This window comes from Saccopteryx bilineata, chromosome X, assembly GCF_036850765.1.
Source record: "Saccopteryx bilineata isolate mSacBil1 chromosome X, mSacBil1_pri_phased_curated, whole genome shotgun sequence".
NCBI classification, from domain to species: domain Eukaryota; kingdom Metazoa; phylum Chordata; class Mammalia; order Chiroptera; family Emballonuridae; genus Saccopteryx; species Saccopteryx bilineata.
In genome coordinates, this window is record NC_089502.1 from 145938686 (window position 1) to 145962678 (window position 23993).

The following is a 23993-nucleotide window of genomic DNA, read 5'->3' on the forward strand; positions in this document are numbered from 1 at the left end:
CTGTGCCAAGTCACCCTGGAGGACTCATCCTGAACAGTATCCCCTTAAAAAAACCAACATGGTCGCTCCCCATTTCTTCAGAACATAACACATTTGTGTCCTTCCGCATCTCTCTGCATAGCTCTCGTGCGTCTAGGGGTGACATGGTCTCTAGCCTCTGTGTACCTTCCTGAGAGCCCAGTGCCTCTGCACCCCAGGGAGCAGAATCACCCACTGAAACATAAACCACACCGTGCCTTGCGAGTCCTAACCACACAACGCTGGCCAGCTTGACGTGAATGTATTCAAAGCCTAAGACTTGATTCATTTTCTTTCTTTCTTTCTTTCTTTCTTTCTTTCTTTCTTTCTTTCTTTCTTTCTTTCTTTTATTAACTTTACCTTGGTGACACTGATAAATCAGGGTACATATGTTCAGAGAAAACACCTCCAGATTATTTTGACATTTGATTATGTTGCATACCCCTCATCCAAAGTCAAATTGTCTTCCGTCATCGACTTTATTTTATTTTTTTACAACCAAAGGTAGCAATTCTTCCCCACCGCTCTCTGCTTACACCTTGCCCTTCCTGGAGAAACCATACTGACTTGTTTTCTTTCCTGTTTCGTACACCGTTTGCTGGTGTGCCCGTTGAGACATTAGAGCAGGGGTCCCCAAACTACGGCCCAAGGGCCACATCCGGCCCCCTGAGGCCATTTATCCGGCCCGCACCACACTTCTGGAAGGGGCACCTCTTTCATTGGTGGTCAGTGAGAGGAGTATAGTTCCCATTGAAATATTGGTCAGTTTGTTGATTTAAATTCACTTGTTCTTTATTTTAAATATTGTATTTGTTCCCGTTTTGTTTTTTTACTTTAAAATAAGATCTGTGCAGTGTGCATAGGGATTTGTTCATAATTTCTTTTATAGTCTGGCCCTCCAACGGTCTGAGGGACAGTGAACTGGCCCCCTGTGTAAAAAGTTTGGGGACCCCTGCATTAGAGAACGGTAGCGCTTCAGGAAACCAAATTCCGTGCGTTGACAAGACGTCGTTTTGCGGTCCCTCGTGGGGGCCCCGGCGGGGGGCGCAGGGACCGGCTGACCCAGAGGCAGGTGCGGTAGCCGCTTCTCCACAGGGACTCTACTCAGTGGACGAAGAGCACAGGTGGACGGCGGACAGGTGGACACTTCAGCCTCAGCTCGTCTGCACAGGGCACATTTCTTGCTCCAGGCGGGACTCCACGCTCTGCTGGGTCTCTCGTCCCTAGAGAGCCCACCCACCCCCATCACTGGTTCTTGTTCTCACTCATTCCTCTCCTCGTGGGGCCAGGGTCCCTGCAGGAACGTTACGCTTTGATGTTTCTGTTTTTCTGCGTCGCTCACAGGGATGCCGTCGAAATCTTTCCTTCTTTCCCTGTCTTGCGTTCGTTAAAGGAAGAAGGGACATCCCTTGATGACCAGGACAGGTGTGAGGCCTCCTGGGAGTGTCATGGGCGGGGCCCCCAAAGTAAACGAGGAGAAGAACAAACCATTGAGTGAGAACCGTCGCCAGGATGGGCTTCAGAAGGGGGTTATCCACTCAGCAAAGTTATAGGGAACACACCGCATGCAGTGTCCAGGATCCGTGTGGGTGCCCCCCACGCCGGGCAGTTCTGTCGGTCAGAGAGCCGTCAGGGACACCAAGGTTGCAGGTTTGATCCCCGCTTGGGGTGCATACAAGAATCAATGAAGGGGTTCATAAACGGGTGGAAGAATAGATCAGTGCTTTCTCTCTCTCTCTCTCTCTCTCGCTCGCTCTTTCTCTCCTCCATCCCTTCCTCTGTCTCAAAAATCAATACATTTTTAAAAATTAAAAAGCAAAACAACAACAAAAAAAGATATTTGTGGGGCACTAGGAGTGGGAACATATATCCTATCCAAGTATATAGCCTTTGACGGCGTCAGCGAATCCAGCTCTAGCCAGGAACACAGACCTATGAACAAGTCAGCGCAGTGAAGGAAGATACGTTTCCATGTTTTGTTCTGCTACACTTCACGTAGGAAGGGGCTGGAGACGCTCCGTGGGCCCCGTGGGCCACAGACACAAAGCCTGCTCTCCCGACGGAAAGAGGATTCAGGCCGTTCACACTCACGGCTGCCCCGTGACTCGCCCGCTGGCCAGCAACTCTCGTGAGCAATACAGTGTGTCCGTAAAGTCATGGTGCACTTCTGACCGGCCACAGGAAAGCAACAAAAGAAGATAGAAATGTGAAATCTGCACCAAATCAAAGGAAAACTCTCCCAGTTTCATACCTATTCAGTGCAGTTCGATGTGAGCTCACGCACAGATTTTTTAGGGCTCCTTAGGGAGCTATCCCGTGTAGCCTCTACAGACTCGTCACTGACTGATGGATAACCTACCAGAACGGGGTTTCTCCACCAAACTGCCCGTTTCCTTCAACTGCTTATCCCATCGAGTCATGTGATTCCTATGTGTTGGCGCTTCGTAATAAACGCGCCGATATTAACGTTGCACTTTGGTCGCGGATTCGAATTGAGCGAGCCACAGAACACACTGAACTTTCCTCTGTACCGTCCACATCTCGACTGGCATGGCCGTGGGCTGCTCCGCTGTATACACGGTGTGACGTCATCATCTGCGCATGCGCACATGCTGCCACATCATCCTACAGAAACTGGGAGAGTGTTCCTTTTATTTGGTGCAGATTTCACATTTCTATCATCTTTTGTTGCTGTCCTGTGACCGGTCAAAAGTGCACCATGCCTTTAAGGCCACCGGGGGAACTCGCGATTCCCACGAGAAGCTCACGGTTGAATGCCGGTCGCCGTGATAAGCTCGGCTCTCTGATGAAATACTGAGCTTGTCTCTCTTCCCCTCCCCCGCTGCCTCAAGATGAAGGCTGACCAACCCCAGGACCAGACAGCAGGGGACGGGGGAGAACCAGACGTCCTGACCGCTGGCGCTTGAGATTCAGCAAAAGGGGGATGCTCCGTTGGCCACTCTCCCAGTATAAACACCCCCGCCCCCCAAAAGCACCGTCGGCTTTACAGTCGGAATGCATGGTCCCTTTTTCTGCATGCTGCGTTGAGCACTTCTCACATGGTTGGTGTGGGAGAAAAAAAAAAAAATCACTCCCCCGCCACTGGGTCATTTTCTTACTAATACAAACCCCTCCCTGAGCCTCGGATCACTTATTTTCCGAGTACATTTCCCTCCACTTAAGCACACCCTTAGGGACTTGCAGCCCGGAATCTCACAGCCACACCCAATCTGGCTCTAATAACCTAATTCTATTATAGAACATCAAATACTCAGAAATGAGACAAAGTATGGGACTTGTGTTTCTCTTTCCGCCCCTGACAGTCACTCGTACTGCTGAACAAACAATAAAATATATACACACACACACACACACACACACATTTTTTTTTCCGTGTGCATCAGCAACCTGGCAAGGAGAGACAGGGATATTCAGAATCGAGAAATCTAGGTGAAGATAAGAAGCCAGCGAGTTGTGCTGGGCACTATAGAACCCACAGATATTGAATATCAGGTCCCATAGACCCAGGGAGTCTGATGGGATGCTGTATATATGTAAAGGTAGAGACAGACATGAGAGAGAGAGAGAGAGAGAGAGAGAGAGTTGGAGAGAGAGAAAGAGAGTTGGAGAGAGAGAAAGAGAGAGTTGGAGAGAAAGAGAGAGAGTTGGAGAGAAAGAGAAAGAGTTGGACAGAGAGAAAGAGAGAGTTGGACAGAGAGAGAGAGTTGGAGAGAGAGAAAGAGAGAGTTGGAGAGAGAGAAAGAGAGAGTTGGAGAGAGAGAGAGAGTTGGAGAGAGAGAGAACATTAGAATTAGAGAGATAAACAGATTGGGAGATACACAGAGATAGAGTTCAATATAACGTTAGAGTTAGAGGTAGAGATAGGTATCAAGACAGAGTGGAAGCTCTCGAGTATTATTGTATCTGAAAGTCTCCCTCGGCCCCCCAATACTCAGCAGTATGGAAACTTCTCACTCCTCGTTGTTTGACAATCACGTTTCAGATACCCCCCTGAACAGCTGCGGTCATCCACGGGTAACTAAACATCCATACAAATGGTCGGCGATGGCGCCCGGCATTGCGTGGTCATCGGAAGGGTCAAACGACTTGATGGCCGTGAAACGTCGCTGCTTTCAGTGTGTGTGTGTTCCCTCGACCTCGGGACCACTGGTTTCTAAACCCCACTCTGCCTGGAATAGTTGGAGAAACCCCGTAATAGTTGGAGAAATCCCTCTGGCATAAATATGCAGAGGGAGGATTGGTTGGCTAACTCACCCTCGATGGGTGACGTGGTGGGTTGACGACTGTCCCCGTTGGCGTCGTTCATATGGAGAGGACCTGACCTTGTCACTCAACATCAGAAGGTTGCACAGATGTGGCATCTGATCTTGGGACCCTCACAAGTTGAACCAGGGGAAAGGGAATGAAAAAATTCTTGGGGATGCAACACTGGACAGAGCATCAACCCAGAATACTGCAGTCCCAGATTCGAAATCCTGAGGTTGCCGGCTTGAGCATGGGGCTGCTGGGTTGAGTGTGGGATCATACACATAACCCCCACTGTTGCTGGCTTGAGCCCAAGGTCGCCGGCTTGAACCCCAAGGTCACTGGCTTGAAGCCCAAGGTCGCTGGCTTGAGCCCACAGAGGGTCAGCATTGTCCTGTACTGGGAGAGAAGGAAGGGTGTGTGAGGTATTCAGAGCCAGAGCTTAGGCATAAACCTTTGCATTCTTTATAATGTGTTGCCCTAAAGGCCACATGCATAAGCGAGTCTTTGGAGATCATATCAACTGGACGCTGGGTATCATGTCCCCCCCCCTCAATCCTACATATCAGAGGAGAGAATGTTCTACGAACTGACCTTCCCGCAGTCTAGATAAACCCTACGTATGTTGACCATCCTGAAAACCACCTTCCACGGGTTATAACCTGCGGGGACAAACGTCTTAGAGTTTTCCGGAGAGCAGAACGAGAAGTTAATATAAATAATTCAGAGCCAGAGAGAAATTCATTCTGCAAAACTAAGCTCATTTGAATAAAATTCCATTCTGGTTTCTTAACTAAGTGGGCCTTTCTCTCATATAAAAAAATAAAGAAAAATAAAGAAAAATGAGATCTTTCTACTTGGAAATGTGTGGCTTTTGTGAAAATTACGCCTCCCTGATTGTAACGTGTCTGCCAGCCGAGGCCGTCCTGCCGATGGGACCAGGGGTTGCTGCTGTCATTGTGCAAAGCCCAGGCTGGGGAGAGAGCAACCAGCTCAGACTTGTGTTTTGTTTTTTTTTGACTGTGGTCTTATGACTTATTTTTGAATAAAAACCCTTACCTGTTTGCTCAGAGAATGAGGAGAATGAATCTCATGTTTGAGGTGGGATAATGAAGGATTTTTGTGTGTGTAAAGAGAATTCAGAGTCATAAAATCCAGAGCAGACAACAAGGTGGTGTTGTTCCCCCGTGCTGCAGCCAGGTGGTGCCTTAGACACGTGCACCGTGAGCTGTCTGCCCACACAGGGCCCAGAATGCCAGGGCTGCAGCTGGGAGGCAGACCTCTGCACTGGGCAGAGAGTAGCCTTCATATCCATCATCCCCATCATCTCCCATAACCACCATCACCATCACCTTCATCCTCACTATCATCACCATCAGCATCACCATCACCATCATCACCATCACCATCACTATCACCACCACCATCATCACCTTCATCATCACCATCACCATCATCACCATCACCATCATCATCATCATCATCACCATCACCATAATCATCACCATCACTATCACCACCACCATCATCACCTTCATCATCACCATCACCATCACCATCATCACCATCACCATCACCATCACCATCATCACCATCATCATCATCACCATCACCATCATCACCTTCATCATCACCATCACCATCATCACCATCACCATCATCATCATCATCATCACCATCACCATCATCATCACCATCATCATCACCATCACCATCATCATCACCATCATCATCACCATCATCATCACCATCAGCATTATCACCATCATCATCATCACCACCATCATCACCTTCACCATCATCATCATCAACATCACCACCATCACCACCATCGTCACCACCATCACCATCACCATCATCATCACCACCATTGTCATCATCACTATGATTAATGTCCTCCCAAATTTGACATGTTCTTTGCAAACCAGCATAACGGGTTGAACATAAGTTGGTTGAGGATAAGATTGATTCTCTGCGTGTGTTTTTAAGCAGGTGACGGTTTGACAAAAACGTTCTCTTTCCCCAAACTAATGTCCTTCGTCATGGCACTAGGAATATGACTTGGTTCCTGGTTGTTTTTGTTTGCTTGGTTGATTAGTATGAGTGGCTTTGGGATTTTTTTGGTTTGGGGAGCCTGTTTGGCTTTGTTTTGTTGTTTTTGCCCACTGCGTGTCTTTCTGGCGTAAATATGCAACAGCTATGGGCATGGACGGTGGGCGTGGTCACACAACAGCGAGAACACGCTTCTTGACACTGAACTACATACAGTGAACGTGGCAAATGTTCTGTTATGTATATTTTGCCAGAATTAAAACACACGCGCACACACAGAAACACACACCCTCAAAGTTGGCTTTGTTCTCGTCCCCTGGTTTGCAGGCATCCACAGGGGGACACCCTGCCTCTCCCCACCCACTCGCCATCACTGAGTGCACGGCACACCCTCCCCCAGGAGTACTTGACATCAGTGGCTTCTCCCACATGGCTCAAGTTAATATTCTTGTCTCCAGCATCCCTTCTTGACAACCACCGGGCAACGTTCTGCAATAAAACCAGGCAAGCCGTTTCTTTTTCTCTCTATCGTAACTGGAAGGGGCCCTTTCATCTGAGCCCCAGCTGAAAGCCTTCTCCTGGAGAGGAAAACCATGAGCTAACGGGAGCTGCTGCTTGGCAGCTGAAACCCTGGGGCTCAGAGGGCCGGCCCTGCGCTATCCTTGGGTCTGGTAATTAACTCCACGAGGACTGTGTCTCTCCTGGAGGCGGGGCCCTCTCTTGCAGCCGGGAGGAAAAATTGTCCCCGGGGCCCACAGACAAGCCCACAGTTGCCTCCAGGAGCAATAAACAGGACACTTCCCTGTGAGAAACCTCTCTCCACATGGGGAGCTGACAGCTTGGCACCCCGACACTTTCAGGGTGACCAGAAACCTGACGTCCAGGTGCAAAAGGTTAACACGTGACAAGCGCCCAAAGCAGTTTTTTGTTGTTGTTGTTGTTTGTTTTATTTTTGTATTTTTGTGAAGCTGGAAAGGGGAGAGACAGTCAGACAGACTCCCACATGCGCCCGACTGGGATCCCCCCGGCACGCCCACCAGGGGCGACGCTCTGCCCAACAGGGGGCGATGCTCTGCCCCTCCAGTGCGTTGCTCTGCCACGACCAGAGCCACTCTAGCGCCTGGGGCAGAGGCCAAGGAGCCATCCCCAGCGCCCAGGCCATCTTTGCTCCAGTGGAGCCTCGGCTGTGGGAGGGGAAGAGAGAGACAGAGAGGAAGGAGGGGGTGGGGGTGGAGAAGCAGATGGGTGCTTCTCCTGTGTGCCCTGGCCGGGAATCGAACCCAGGTCCCCCGCACGCCAGGCCGACGCTCTACCGCCCAATGCAGTTTTATCAAATGGAGTTAGAGCAATGGATTGAAACAAAATCAAGTCTTTTTTTTTCTTATTAAATAAAAGTAGCAGGTCGATGATTCAAACAAAAGGCAGACTCACATCTATCCGTCTTCAGAGGTTTTAACACCGTCATGACCATGTCTATTCTCTGTCTAGAGCAGGGGTTAGGAACCTATGGCTCACGAGCCAGATGTGGCTCCTTTGATGGCTGCATCTGGCTCACAGACAAATTTTAATTAAAAAAATAATAACGTTAAAAATATAAAACATTCTCATGGATTACAATCCAGTCATTTCCTACCGCTCATGTTCATGGTTGCGGGTGGCTGGAGCCAATCACAGCTGTCCTCCGGGACAACACCAGATTTTTATTGGATAATGCGTCACGTCCACAGGTCGTTGTATGGCTCTCATGGAATGACATTTTAAAATCTGTGGTGTTCATGGCTCTCTCAGCCACAAAGGTTCCCGACTCCTGGTCTAAAACGACCTCTGCCGTTTGTCACACGTCAGAAGCGGATCATGTTCTCCACGTCACGGCTTAGATTTCTCAGGGGCTGAGCATCTGTGTGTCCTCTGTTCCTTTCAGCTTCATATTGAGTGACGCGCTTTACACAAGTCCCAGCATGTGTATTCACTCCACTCTGAATTTGTCAGAGTTGGAAGACATCAGAGCTAATCTAGACGCTACGTGTCTGGAGCGATAAGTTTATTTCTTTTTTTTAACAATCCCAGGTAGAAACAACTCAAATCGCTATTAACGGATAAGCAGCACGTGGTTCGTGGATACAGCGGAATACTATACAGCCGTGAAGAGGAACAAGGAACCGATGGCACGCTGTCATATGGACGAACCTTGAAAATATTAGGGAAGAGAAATGGTCACAAAGGACCACAGGGTGTATAATGTCATTCACGTGAGATAATGCAGAGCAGGGACATCCACAGAGACAGAGTAGACTCCCGGTGGTCAGGATTGGGCCGTGAGGGCGTCCGCGTGAGGGGTTTCCGTGCCGGGCGATGTCAGTGTTCTGAAATGGACCGGATCTACGCTTGGCCAACATAGCAAATGCGCCCACCACCGCTGAACGGTGCGCCCGGGCACAGTCAGAGCGGAAACCCCAGGTCTCCGAGACGGAACACCCCACGTCCCGCTGGGGTCCGAGGTGAGCCGGACCGTCCCCTTCGAGGCCACGACGCATGACCCCGAGGCCTCCTGTCAGCCCTGCGGCTGCTGTCCACTCACGGCGTCCAGTGGGCGGCGTCTGGCGGAATCGAGGCCAAGAACTGGAAGGGGGGGGGGGAAGAAAAGAAAGAAAAGGAAGAGACCTTTTGCCAAGAATGGAGTTTCTGCCTGGTCGTCTCGTCCAGCTACGAAGCGCCTCTGAGCGCCGACTCCTTGACTTGGGGAACCTCTGCGGGCGCCCTCACGTTACCCCAGAAAACACGGGGTACCCCCCACCGGGGAGGGTCCCCCACCCCGTGCCCACATACCCACGTTTCTCCTTTGGAAGCGCTTACCCTCCGAGGGGCGCTGTTCCCCCAGCCAAGTGCGGGGTGAACGCAGAGAAACCCTGGGGACCACGTGAGTCCAGGGAGCTGACCGAAGCCTGACAGCACCCCACGTTCGTGGGGGGACACCCCAGAGCATCCCCTAAGCCCCTCGTCCTCCCCACGGAAGAGCCCGTGTCCCCACCTGCGCCCAGGCGCGAACACCAGGGTCCCGGGGAAGAGCCAGTGCTCTCTCCCTGCTGCCCCCAAAGGGCCCTGTTTCTCCTTCGGAGCCGGTCGTCCTGAGAAGCGGCCCGAGCAGCCAGGGACCTGCCTGTGACGCAGAGGCCAGGCCTAGGCCCCGTGTCCCCATCAGCGGCGGGATCTCTGTCTGCGAACACATTTGTCCCGCGCGGGGCGGGTCTCCACAGCAGGAGCGCTGCAAAGGGGGAGTCACAGGGTCTGCCCTTTCTCAGAGCCCCTTGCCCCCTCGGGGAGCCCCCTGGGGTGGGACCGGGAGATCGCGTTCCCTGCCAGGGTGCCTCTGCTTTGTTGAGAGAAGTCCCCCCGGGGAGCCCCGAGGAGCCAGGTCCCCGCAGCGGTCTGTTCTCTGGTTTCACCCTCTGGAGCGGCATCGGGCGGGGCGCCACCCTGACCTCAATTCGGGCTGAGCCTGGAAACCTCTTCCGAGCCTGCGCCCCGCCTTGGACATAGCCGCCAGGACACCAGACAGAGGGGGGCCCCCTGGCTCCCTGCCCCGTCCCCACCAGCCCAGGGACCCTGCCCTGCGTCTGACCCGCCTGTGGGATCGCTGTTCACCTTGCACGTTGGAAAAGCATCTGAAGCCGGTGGAAAACTCCTCCTCACAGCAGCTCGCTGACCCAGGGGAGACATGAACTCCTATGAAGACGGCAAAAGCCCTTTCCAACGTCAACCATCTTGCAAAGGCACGGGGAGACCAGGGAGGGGGTGCAGAGGGACAGAGCCGGGTCCCCCTGACTCTCTCCCTGCCTGTGATCACAGAACACCAAAGTCCCTCGCGGCTGTAGCTACAGGAACGTGCCCTGTGGCCGTTCTCAAAGTGCCTTTTCGATAGATAACGGGGTAGTTCAGCGCTGGTTCCTCCTGGGCGCGGCTCCCGTGGGCCATCAACAGTTCCGTCTCACGTTCTGTGTCCACCAGAATCTTTCTCTACCTTGTTTGTATAATCGGTGCATTCTTTATTCAGTGTCATATGGAGGGGATGGGCAATATGTACCAATTCTTTCTTTTCTTTTCTTTTCTTTTTTTTAACGTTATTCCAGGACATTCAGGAATAGAATTAGCAGGTGTTTCAAGTGCTTAGTGTTGTGATCTGTTTTGTTTTGTTTTGTCACAGAGACAGACAGAGAGAGGGACAGACAGACAGGAAGGGAGAGAGATGAGAAGCGTCGATCATCAGTTTTTCGTGGCAACATCTTAGTTGTTCATTGATTGCTTTCTCATAGGTGCCTTGACCTTGGGCCTTCAGCAGACCGAGTGACCCCTTGCTCGAGCCAGTGACCTTGGGTCCAAACTGGTGAGCTTTTTGCTCAAAGCAGATGAGCCTGTGCTCAAGCTGGCGACCTCGGGGTCTTGAACCTGGGTCCTCCGCATCCCAGTCCCACGCTCTACCCACTGTGCCACCGCCTGGTCAGACCCGGAGTTGTGATTTGTTCTCGGTCCAGGCCGTGGGGTGATTAACACCGTCTACTGACTCCACCTCACAAAGCCGTTCTTGTATTTATTTATTTTTCTTTCTTACATTTTGGCGAAAACGTTGAAATGCTCCCCTTGTAGTAAACTTCTCAATTACGTTACACGGCGTTGCCGACGGCGATACCTTTTTTTTTTAAAGAATTCGCGTACAACAATGTGCCAAATTGTGGATTGTCCCCCAAACACAGAAGTAGTGAGATGCCGTTCCCAATGGCCTCTGTCCCTTGCAGCCAGCACGTCCGTCACACCCTAAGGCAGGCATCATCCCCAAACTATAGCCCGCGGCCCACATGCGGCCCCCTGAGGCCATTTATCCACCCCTGCTGCACTTCCGGAAGGGGCACCTCTTTCATTGGTGGTCAGTGAGAGGAACACTGTATGTGGGGGCCCTCCGACGATCTGAGGGACAGTGAACTGGCCCCCTGTGTAAACAGTTTGGGGACCCCTGCCCTAAGGTGTTCTGCAATGAATTGTCACCATCCAGAGAGAAGTCCCCAAATGTCCTCCCCTGTCCGAAAATGCCAAGTCACTCCCAGGCTCTGTGGGCCAATCCTTCTCCCTGGGGAGGTAGGGTGCCTTTTCCAGGTTCTACATGTCCCTGAATTCCAGGACCCCCGTGGCTGAGAAAGGACACCCGAAGAGCTTGGTGACATGCTGTATGTCCAGCCCCCCCGGGACATATGGTGCGAAAAGCACGCTTAGAATTCCGCAGCTGCGTTCTGAGCCTGTCCGTGTGCCTGGGGACCCGGGGCCGTGCCAAGCCGGGGGCGGGGAGGATGCAGACGCATCCAACAGGCTCTCAGCTGCTGCTGTCGGGGAACCGACAGGCTTCCACTCCAGGGTCCACGATGGAATAGAACGGGGCTTTTTAACAAACTCCGACAGGTCTCTCCCTCCTCACACCGCTCTAGGACGACCCGGAGACATCGTCCACGGACGCCGACACGCGCTCCCTTCTCCGAGGGGACCGGGTTCCGGAGTCTGGCTGGCTTCCCACGGCTGTTGTAGCTCCGGTCCCCGAACCCCCGCCTGGTTAATATCCGCTTGGAAAGTTTCACAACAACAGACAAGATTTCCAAAGGATGGATTATGGCTCCTAGGCCGATTCCGTAAGGAATGGAAAGATAAGGTGCAAATGTACTGTTTTGTAAAAAAAAAAAAAAAATGAATATTTTATATATATATATATATATATGTATATATATATTGAATTTATTAGAGTGCCAATGGTTCATAAAATGATAAAATGATGCTGGTTTTGCCCTGGCCAGATAGCTCGGTTACTTAGAGCTCGATCCTGAAGCATGGAGGTCGCTGGTTCAATCCCCGGTCAGGGCACATCCTGGAGTAGCTCCGTGGTCCTGTTCATTCTCTCTCTCTCTCTCTCTCCCTCTCTCTCTCTCTCTCTCTCTCCACTCTCTTCTCCTCCCTTTCTCTCTAAAGTTAACAAATAAAATGTAAAGACAAAAGAAAAAAAAATCTTTGCTTCTCCTTAAAATATATATAAAGAAGAAATTTAAACAAAATCATACAGGTTGTAGGTGCCCGATGCTATAAGATGCTATCTGTACACCGAACTCTGTGTTGACCCCCAAAGTCAAGTCAGTCTCCCTCCATCACCGCCTGTCTCTGGTCTCCCCTTCTCCGCCTCCGCACCCCCTTTCTCCCCTGAATTTCCAACCCTGACGTCTGTCTCTTCTTCGCTCGTCACTTCATTTTGTTCGTTGGTTTCCACACAGCACAGTGCGACACCTTAGTTGTTCATTGATTGCTTTCTCATATGTGCCTTGACCGGGGGGCTACAGCAGACCGTAGCCCCCTGGTCAAGGGGTCTGTCATGTTCATAGCATTATTCACTGTACATAGTCCAAATGTGGAAGCAGCCCACGTGTTTCCCCGTGGATGGGCGGATAAACAGAATGTGGTCATCCACACAGTGGAATATTACTCAGCCATGAAAAAGGGTGAGCTCCTGACTTTGCCCACAATCCCCGGCCAAGCCACCAGCTGCCAGTCAGCACCCACCTCCAGGCGGGCGCACGGGGTTGTCTTGGGACTCATTTTCCTTCCGTGGTCAAGGTGACCCGGCCAGTGCCTGCTTCGTCTTGAAAAGCCTTCTGCCAGTCACGTGGATGCCCGTGGGCATGGCTCCTTGTCACCCACATCTACCTCCTTGGAGACGGTGGCCTTGCCTTCCAAGACTGTCCACCCAGTTCCCCATCTCTTCTATTTGAAGGTTCTCTCTGGGTGGAGAGGGTGACCGATTCAACACTATATCCCGTGACACGAATTCCACGTAACGTAGAGCAACTCCCTTGCAATGCTGGGGAAATAGCGTACAAGAAGCGCAGGGACTTATCAGCAGGGTTTGCCCGGGGGCGCCGGGCAGGGAATGATGGCCAGCATGTGGGATGCTGACTGCATCTCGGGGCTGCACGTCCCCGAAAGTCCAAGCATAGGCGCGTCCTGAGGACGCCTGCTGGTCATTGTAGCAGCTCAGCTCCCGGCACAAGACGCATGGTGACGTTGGCTCAAAGCCACGTGGCTCCAGGTAGCCCACGGAGCAAGGGGGCAGACGCCATCTGACGTCACCTGGACACACAGGAACAAAGCCAAGCCACCCGCCGGCCATCGGTGTGAGCGACGGGCCCCTTGGCAGAAGCTCAGTCTGACTCTCGGGGGCCGGCCACACAGAGGACACACCCAGACTCCCCCAGTCTTCACTCGCGCTGTGGGCTTTGGGACGACGTCCGAGTGGAAGGTATGGCGTCCTGGGTCCATCCTGGACGCTGCCCAACATGGATGCAACTTCCTGGTTTCCCCGTCCTGAGTCTAGGACAGGGGTCCCCAAAATAAGGCCCGCGGGCCGCATGCAGCCCCCTGAGGCCATTTATCCGGCCCCCGCGGCACTTCCGGAAGGGGCACCTCTTTCATTGGTGGTCAGTGAGAGGAGCACATTGACCATCTCATTAGCCCAAAGCAGGCTTATAGTTCCCATTGAAATACTGGTCAGTTTATTGACTTAAATTTACTTGTTCTTTATTTTAAATATTGTATTTGTTCCCGTTTTGTTTTTTTACTTTAAAATAAGATATGTGCAGTGTGCATAGGGATTTGTTCATAGTTGTTGTTTTTTTTATAGTCCGGCCCTCCCAACGGTCTGAGGGACAGTGAACTGGCCCCCTGTGTAAAAAGTTTGGGGACCCCTGGTCTAGGATGTGATGACTGGGGGCTGAGTTGCTTCTTGAAACATGAGTTGACAGAAACCAAGCTAGGAGTCAAGACCCGTGGGGGACAAGGGACAGAGGTGTTCTGGTTCCCCCAAGGATGATGTAGCCGCCACAAAGACACTCCTTGTCTCCTCTGCCGTTTCCCTGAAACAAACCTCTCCCTGGTGGACGCTTATTTTATTCTATGTTCTATGCCGGGGACTCTACTCTTAATGGACACCCAGCGTCAACTAGAGAAGTTGAGGGGTCCCTGTGTCTGGGTTCTGTGTAGTCCAGGGGTCGGGGAAGCTTTTTGGCTGAGAGAGCCATGAACGCCACATGTTTTAAAATGTCATTCCGTGAGAGCCGTACAACGACCAGTCTACCTGGGAATCAGCCCGTCTTCACTGGAGTCCAATTCTGAAATAGCCCATTTCTAAACTGCATCTCATCCACCGGTTAAGACTTGTATCTATGATACATTGAGGAGGAAACAGACTTCCACACCCAGCAGCTCCTATTTTATATTCTTTTTTTTTTTTTTTTAGATAAAATGATATGGAAATCTCAGTGTCCCAATAATTCCATCCGAATCTATTCAGTACACTGAGATACGATAGTGACAAATATCAGGGGAGACAAGGACACACCGTGATGCCACTCAGATTCCTGGGACGTAGACATGTGCAGAGAATAGTCACTCTGGAAAAATCCATCGGCATAAACCAAGGTGGGAGGATGAATAGACCACAGACTCGCTACAATGTAACAAACGGGTGGAAATGTAAACAAAATAAAAACGCATTTGTAGCCTGACCAGGGTGGAAATGTAAACAAAATAAAAACACATTTGTATCCAGCGGCACAGTGGATAGAGCGTCAGACTGGGATGCGGAAGGACCCAGGTTCGAGACCCCGAGGTCGCCGGCTTGAGCGTGGGCTCATCTGGTTTGAGCAAAAAGCTCATCAGCTTGGACGCAAAGTCACTGGCTCGAGCCAGGGGTCACTCGGTCTGCTGTAGCCCCACGGTCAAGGCACATAGGAGAAAGCAATCAATGAACAACTAAGGTGTCGCAACGAAAAACTGATGATTGACGCTTCTCATCTCTCTCCCTTCCTGTCTGTCTGTCTGTCCTTCTCTCTGACTCTCTCTGTCTCTGTAAAAAAAAAATAATAAAATAAATAAAAACACATTTGTAGCAAACATCCTTAGTGTGCAGACAGGTGTGCATAAGGCACACTGATACATGGTCAAAGGGTGTCAAGGGACAATTAACCCCCCAAAATAAGGGACACACCTGTGTCAAGAGGATCAATAATCAATAATCAATGAGCTCAGACGTCATGGCCATTTGAAAGAGCCACGCCCCGGACACTCGACTGACAGACACAAATGCCACAAACAAGGAGAGAAACATGGCTCTGGGGTGTGGTGTGGGGGGGACACGGGACTGGGGGTGCCGGGGGGGGCATGAGCAGAACTTCTAAGGAAGGAGGCGGCAGAACGTGGGGTGCATTTGCAGAGCCGAACCCCGCATCTCGAGGGAGGAGGGACTCGGAAGCGGAAAGCATGTCAACGTCTCGGTAGGACGATGGCGTCCTGACCAGGGGAGGGTTGAAACAGGACGGAGTAAGGAGCGTGGAGATTGATTCTGGGTGAGGGAAAGACGGGGGGAAAAGAGGGGAGACGGGCTAGATTTGGGGTGCACACGACTTTGCAATTGGGGTGTCTCAGCTCGGGAAGAGTTTCCCCTCCCTGCTCCATGAGTCATCAGGACACTTTCTACAGGTTGGTCCTCATCCAACAGAATCCCCTTCTGTCACCCTGAACTCTCCCGTGGGCACCGGCGCGTCTGAAGTCCAGGAAGCACCGTGTTTGGTGTGACTTTGGCATTGTGGGTTAACATCAGAGTTGGGCGCCTGGTGTCTGGAATCACACTGATGCTTGACCGTCACGGATGCCGTCCCCAGCCGAAGCCACCGTCAAGATCCATGACTCCTCCGCCAGACCGTCAAAGACGAGAAGACGGGGGGCTCCAGGGAAGACACATGACCTCCCCAGGACAGCTGAGCAGAGACACACGACCCCTCCGGCCGCCAGCGTCGTCTGAGAAATAACGTGTTTGCCGGGACCTTGTCCGTGAGGAGGTCTGGGGTGGGAGATTCGTCACAAAGCATCGTCAGCCACACGGGCTCACGTCCACCTTCCTTTCCCAGGGTCAACGACGGTGCCCGCAGCCTGGGCGGGTCCCGGACCTCACCTGGCGTGACGGTCCGAACTTGACAGTGGGTTGGACGGTACCTTCTTCTCATTGAATAAAAGGGGGCCATCGCCCACAGACAACGAGAGCTGGATCTCAGGGTGACTGCGTGCCCTGCCGCGTTGTTGACGGCCACAGAAGGACAACACCCACATAATTTCACAGATATGTGCAATCTTAAGACGTGGACTACATCAGCCTGACCGGGCGGTGGCACAGTGGACAGAGCATTGGACTGGGATGTGGAGGACCCAGGTTCAAAACCATGAGGTCGCCAGCTTGAGCGTAGGATCAGAAATGACCCCATGGTCGCTGGCTTGAGCCCAAAGGTCACTGGCTTGAAGCCCAAGGTCACTTGGCTTGAGCCAAGGTCGCTGGCTTGAGCAAGGGGTCACTCGCTCTGCTGTAGCCCCATGGTCAAGGCACATATGAGAAAGCAATCAATGAACAACTAAGGATGAACACTGATGATTGATAAGCAATGAAGAACTGATGCTTCTCATCTCTCTCCCTTCCTATCTGTCTGTCCCTATCTGTCCCTCTCTCTGTCTCTCTCACTAAAAAAGAAGTCAACTACACATCAGAACAGAGAATAGAGTGGTGGTTTGCCGGGCTCAACAATTGGGGAAAATGGATGATACGTTGGTTTAAAAGAGTGGCATACATTTTCAGCTACATACGATGAGCGAATGCTCTACAGCAGGGGTCCCCAAACTACGGCCCGCGGGCTGCATGCGGCCCCCTGAGGCCATTTATCCGGCCCCCGCCGCACTTCTGGAAGGGGCACCTCTTTCATTGGTGGTCAGTGAGAGGAGCCTAGTTCCCATTGAAATACTGGACAGTTTGTTGATTTAAATTTACTTGTTCTTTATTTTAAATATTGTATTTATTTCAGTTTTGTCTTTTTACTTAAAAATAAGATATGTGCAGTGTGCATAGGGATTTGTTCATACTTTTTTTTTATAGTCCGGCCCTCCAACGGTCTGAGGCACAGTGAACTGGCCCCCTGTGAAAAAAGTTTGGGGACCCCTGCTCTACAGCCTGGTAAAAAGTTAATAACACCGTATCGCATGCTGGAAATTTTCTGAGCGCACACACACACACACACACACACACACACAGAAACTGGGATCGTGTGGGCTGACGGCTTGGTTCATCAGCTTGATAGCACAACCATTCCAACATGTCGTACGCCTCAAATACGTACAATTTTATTTTGAACTCTGGTCTGAAAAACCCTTCTGCACCTCGAAAATATTTCATACCTTACGGGACATCAGGGCAGGAGGAGATGACTTCTTTATTATTTCATTTCATTTCTTTTTTTTTTTTAGTGAGAGAGACAGAGAGCAAGACAGGGAGAGGGACAGACAGACAGGAAGGGAGAGAGATGAGAAGCATCAATTCTTCGTTGTGGCTCCTTAGTTGTTCATTGATTGCTTTCTCATATGTGCCTTGACCATGGGGCTACAGCAGAGCGAGTGGCCCCTTGCTCAAGCCAGCGACCTTGGCTCAAGCCAAGTGACCTTGGGCTTCAAGCCAGTGACCTTTGGGCTCAAGCCAGCGACCATGGGGTCATTTCTGATGCTACGCTTGGATGGAACATCTGTCACTTTGACCCTCAACCGCCTCCAGGGACGTGGTCCCACTATTATGCACTAAATTCTAAAAACCCATCATCTGGGATGTGCTCTCAGCATAACCAGGAGTGAGTTAACTTTCCACCCGGTGGTGCCCAGGGCTGCATTCTTCTTCCTTCCAAATTCTGCTTTCGAAACGCCCCCAAGGAGAGAGGGATGGACCGAGAGAGGTGCGCCTTCTGTGACCTGGAGCAGTTTGCGTGGGCATTTATTTATTGTCCTCGGAGAGACGCTCTGGAACGTTCTCTGGGTAGGAACCCGGCCCCTGCAGGCGGAGCCACGGTCACCGCGCGGCTCGGTGAGAACACGGTGGCGGCTTCTCCAATCCTGTCTCCAGAAAAACGTGCTCGCCACGCGGAATCCCTAACCTTCTTGGACGCGGGCAAAGGGGCGTGCGTTCGGCTCTCTGTGTGCTAATGTTTCTTTCCTTTTTCCTTGTCATGTTTATTTTACTGATTTTAGAGAGAGGGAGGGCGATAGAGAAAGAGAAACAGAGAGAGAGAGAGAGAGACAGACAGACAGACAGGAACGTCGAGCCTGTTCCTGTCTGTGCGCTGAGCGGGAATCGAACTGGCCACCTCCGTGCTTGGGGACGACGCTCTAACCAGCCAAACCATCCAGTCAGCAGCGTTTGTTTTTCAATACGTGCTAAAACCGCACATTATCCTGAGCACGAGTGGGTTTGCAAGACTTCAGAACACAGGTTCTCACTGCATGACTTTCATTCAAGTATAAAACAATTGCGGTCCTGGCCAGTTGGCTCAGCGGTAGAGCGTTGGCCTGGCGTGCGGGGGACCCGGGTTTGATTCCCGGCCAGGGCACACAGGAGAAGCGCCCATTTGCTTCTCCACCCCTTCTCCTTCCTCACTGTCTCTCTCTTCCCCTCCCGCAGCCAAGGCTCCATTGGAGCAAAGATGGCCCGGGCGCTGGGGATGGCTCCTTGGCCTCTGCCCCAGGTGCTAGAGTGGCTCTGGTCATGACAGAGTGACGCCCCGGAGGGGCAGAGCATATCCCCCTGGTGGGCAGAGCGTCGCCCCTGGTGGGCGTGCCGGGTGGATCCCGGTCGGGCGCATGCGGGAGTCTGTCTGACTGTCTCTCCCCGTTTCCAGCTTCAGAAAAATACAAAAAAAATAACAATTGCTACCCAGAAACCTCGCCTGTTTAACGTGACCATGTAGGTTTGGGTGTTCAAACTCCACCTGAATGTGTTTTCTGCTTTTTTTTCTTTCGGCAACTAAAATGAAAATTCATCGGGTCCCCCGCTGACGGCTCTCATCTGGACTGTCCTGCCTTCACGTTCGTCACCCCAACGACATTCTCTCTGAAATAGTCATACGTTGTCCCTGCACCACCAGCAAAAACGGTATTGATCATGGAACTCCCTCACGCAGGCACCATGCTGGGGTTGCTTCCCTTGGTCCTCGGAACGATGGAACGGCCAAGCCAGGAGATAGTCACCGTGACCAGACGCATCCCGTCGTCGTCTTAAAAATTGCACCAAAGATTCCGATGTCAGAGGCCGGCTCCACAAGAAAATCGCTTCCACGTACACAAGCGAAAATCAATGCACCGGCAAACAAAGCGACAGAAAAACAAATCTTGCCTGACCAGGCGGTGGCGCAGTGGATAGAGCCTCGGACTGGGATGCGGAAGGACCCAGGTTGGAGACCCCGAGGTTGCCGCCAGCTTGAGCGCAGGCTCATCTCGTTTGAGCAGAAAGCTCACCAGCTTGAGCCCAAGGTCCCTGGCTTGAGCAAGGGGGTCACTCGCTCTGCTGCAGCCCCACCCTCCGAGTCAAGGCAGATATAAGAAAGCAATCAATGAACAACTAAGGAGCTGCTGCAACTATGAGTTGATGCTTCTCATCTCTCTCCCTTCCTGTCTGTCTGTTTCTATCTATCCCTGTCTCTAACTCTCTCTCTCTGTCTCTGTTAAAAAAAACCAATCTCCAGGGGATGGAGTCCACCATCCTGGGCTGGACAGTGGCTGCTACTCCCCTCTGCCCTCTGCTTTACGCGTCCTGCTCTGAGCTCCTGCAGTGTGACTTGGCTGACCTTCCGAATGGCCCCTTCTGCCTGGCTCTCATTTGGTCAGAAGTGTGGGACACCCTGGGGCGGAGGCAGGTGCGAGAGAAGGAGGAGCCTAGCTAACCTTCTTTCTTAATCTCTCTACACCCCAAGGTCCCGAGCACGCTTCTCTCTCTCCTGCTCCGTGATGAGCCCAGTCCCCACACCTTTGCAACACGCTCTCTTTCCGAAGGGAGGCTGCACTCAGAAAATGCACGCGAGCATGCCAAGTCTCCCCGGCCAAGGTCCCTCTGAATCCACCCCGCTCTTGGAAGGAAACTCGGAGCTTTTCGCCGCAGACTAAGCGGCGTAATTATAATATAATCCTGTCATCTTGAGGCCGGCCTTCAGCCAACGCATACATTTCCTGAGCCCACAGCGGACACGCCCGGGGACCGCGGTTTCCTTTTCCCCGTGATCTGAGTGGCCGTTGCCGTCCCGTTGAGATGATGTACAAGGCAGGTTGTGACTTCCAGGAAACTTCTCGTCCGACGGACTGCCCAGGACCTGTCTGAAATCTGCTCTCACGATTATCACTCACCGTGCCGTGCCCACAGCAGAGAGAAGGAGATGGGGAACAGAGGTGAATGAGTCTGGTGAGCTAGAAACCTTTGATTCTAGGAAACTGGGATAAGTCAGTGGCTTTGGGAGCCCTGAATGGAAAGGGAAGTGTTTTCCCACTGTGTGTATTTCTTGCCCGCCGGGCACCATCTTTACTAGGATAAAGACTTCTAGAATCCTAGCGTGCGGAGGACCCGGGTTTGATTCCCGGCCAGGGCACACAGGAGAAGCGCCCATTTGCTTCTCCACCCCTCTGCCGCGCCTTCCTCTCTGTCTCTCTCTTCCCCTCCCGCAGCCAAGGCTCCACTGGAGCAAAGATGGCCCGGGCGCTGGGGATGGCTCTGTGGCCTCTGCCTCAGGCGCTAGAGTGGCTCTGGTCGCAACATGGTGACGCCCAGGATGGGCAGAGCATCGCCCCCTGGTGGGCAGAGCGTTGCCCCCTGATGGGCGTGCCGGATGGATCCTGGTCAGGCGCATGCGGGAGTCTGTCTGACTGTCTCTCCCTGTTTCCAGCTTCAGAAAAATGCAAAAAAAGAAAAGACTTCCAGAATCACATTCTCATTGTCACACGGGTTCTCACAGCCCATGGGTCAGAGCAGTTGGGACAGAGAATGTTTGGCCGCGGAGCAAGGGCGCCCAGCGAGACCATCCTTGTGAACGGCAGAGGGAATTTACAACTTGAGAAGCTCAGAGTTAAACCCACGGCACTGTGACCCTCCCGTGTCCACCGGGGGCTTCCTGAGACCTTCCCAGAGGAAGGTGACGCTCACACAGCATTCCCTACCCTCCGGGATAGCTCTGGCCGACACCCAGCCAGGACCGCTGTTCCTCCCAGAAGTTCAGAGAGAGGGTCCCTGTGTTCCGAGGGTTTTCCATCAAAGAGTTGGCTTTGGACTAGAGCGTGGACGCGTGGACCCATCATGGTCAGTTTGGATGACGGGACCGGCTACCGGATGGTCACAGTTGTGCCTAACAGCCCAGCAAACACGATGCCCGTGTCAGGCAGTAGACGATTCGAGGGAAGACCACAAAGCCAGAAAATAAGCATCTATCTCGTTTATGTCATCTTTTTGTTTAGAAGCAGCACACACACACACACACATACACACCAAAAAAAAAGTACCCAATCTATCCCTATTTCCAGGTTAAATAACAAGTCAGATAACAACACTGTTACCCCGGGGTCCTCTCGTTCAGCTCACAACAGAGTTTGGACCACACGGGCAGATCTGATTATAAATCCTACCTGGGTGCGTCCAGGTGGGCGGTCACGCCCGAGACAGGCTTGTTCTTCAGTGAGAGTGTCTAGCTTGCCATGCCCACTGTCCCGTGCGTGTAGGTAAACACGTCTTAGAAATGCCAGGCGTCACACCCCTGTGCAAGGGGATGTTAACTCTTGTTGGTCAAATAAGTTTGTAAATATGATCTATAGGTTTGCTCGCTTATAGTTTGCATTGGGTGTGGGGGACAGGCTGTAAGCAGGCAGGGTGGTTATAGCCTGAGGCTCAGTTTTAAGACTAAGCTTTTCGGCCCTAGCCAGTTGGCTCAGCGGTAGAGCGTCGGCCTGGCGTGCGGGGGACCTGGGTTCGATTCCCGGCCAGGGCACACAGGAGAAGCGCCCATTTGCTTCTCCACCCCTCCGCCGCGCCTTCCTCTCTGTCTCTCTCTTCCCCTCCCGCAGCCAAGGCTCCATTGGAGCAAAGATGGCCCGGGCGCTGGGGATGGCTCCTTGGCATCTGCCCCAGGCGCTAGAGTGGCTCTGGTCGCGGCAGAGCGACACCCCGGAGGGGCAGAGCATCGCCCCCAGGTGGGCAGAGCGTCGCCCCTGGTGGGCGTGCCGGGTGGATCCCGGTTGGGCGCATGCGGGAGTCTGTCTGACTGTCTCTCCCTGTTTCCAGCTTCAGGAAAAAAAAAAAAAAAAGACTAAGCTTTCCCCCACACCCTTGACTGATTGCATGATATGGGGTGGTGCACTCTCATGAGGAATCCCATTATGCCTCAGATAAGTGACTTTGTATCAGAGACTTCCTTGTTTGTACATTGGATTAAAGGTTTTGATTTCTGCACTATAAAATGGAATGGGGGCTTGCTCTCTCTCAGTTCCTGAGATTATCATCAGAGAGGAGAGCAGAGAAAGGCCACGTGGAGGAGAGGAGAAGCAGCCAAGATGGCGGAGTGCTGAAGGAGAAGCCAGTTTGTGCAGAATTTGTGCAGAGAGAAGGAGATGGGGGAACAGAGGTGAATAAGGCTGGTGAGCTAGAGACCTTTGATTCTAGGAAACTCGGATAAGTCAGTGGCTTTGGGAGCCCTGAATGGAAAGGGAAGTGTTTTCCTACTGTGTGTATTTCTCGCCCACCAGGTGCAAGCTAGGATTAAAGCTGATGGCCCACCAGTTCTTGGCTCCGTTGTTTCATTACCGTCTGTCCGAATCCAGTGTGAACCTGCACGGGCCAGGCGGCTGTGATGGTGGCCGCGGCTACTGGCTTTACAACCCTCAAGGGAAGACATCATCTTCACCATTCTGCCATCCAGTGCTCTCTCTGCTTTATCTCAGCTCCGTGGAATCTTCCTTACAATTCCCTCCTTAATTCCAAATGCGTTTTTAAAAAGTTCCGACACCGTCGTTCCCTGCCGGATGTCAGACGCCTCTCCCTGGTTATATGTACACCGTCAGTCTGGCTCAAACTCTTATAAAAATTCTCAACGGGTTGGAATGGGATTTTTTTGTTTGCTTTTTTTTTTTACCTTCAAACCTGGGTTCCCCACTTCGGTCCCGAGGGACCCTGGGGAATCCAATGACAACGTGTTCGTGAAAACCAGACACCACCCACAATGGGAGAAAGTTAATCCGCTCGCTCAAATTACTTCCCTCCCTCCGCTGTGTGTTGGCGGCTTTAGCTGTGTGTGTGTGTTAGGGATCAGGGCGGTTTGGCATTGGTTAAAATTTAAATGCAGCCAGCCGAAAGAGGGCTATGAAAACTACTTTCCTTTCCAATAATTTTTTTTTTCTTAACTCTTATGAACGGCTTAAGAAAACCTTACACATTACTGGAAACAGCCCCGTGGGGGAGGGGGGAGGGGGGAGGAGGTCTAAAAATAGCACGTGGGCTGACGTCCAAAAGTCATCAGACCCGAGCTGGCTTCTCGATTTGGCAAAATGAGTCATCCTCATTCATCTGAATTTGTTCTTTTTTCTGTGTGTGTGTGTGTGACTTTTGTCAAACTATTTTTAGGAGCCAGCGACAGGCCAGCCATGCCCCGGAGAAATCTTTTGTTGATGTGTCTAACGTTTCAACGGAAATGTCACCGAAAGATCAAGTCATGAATTCAGACAATTGGGGGGGGTGGAGGGAGGGGGGA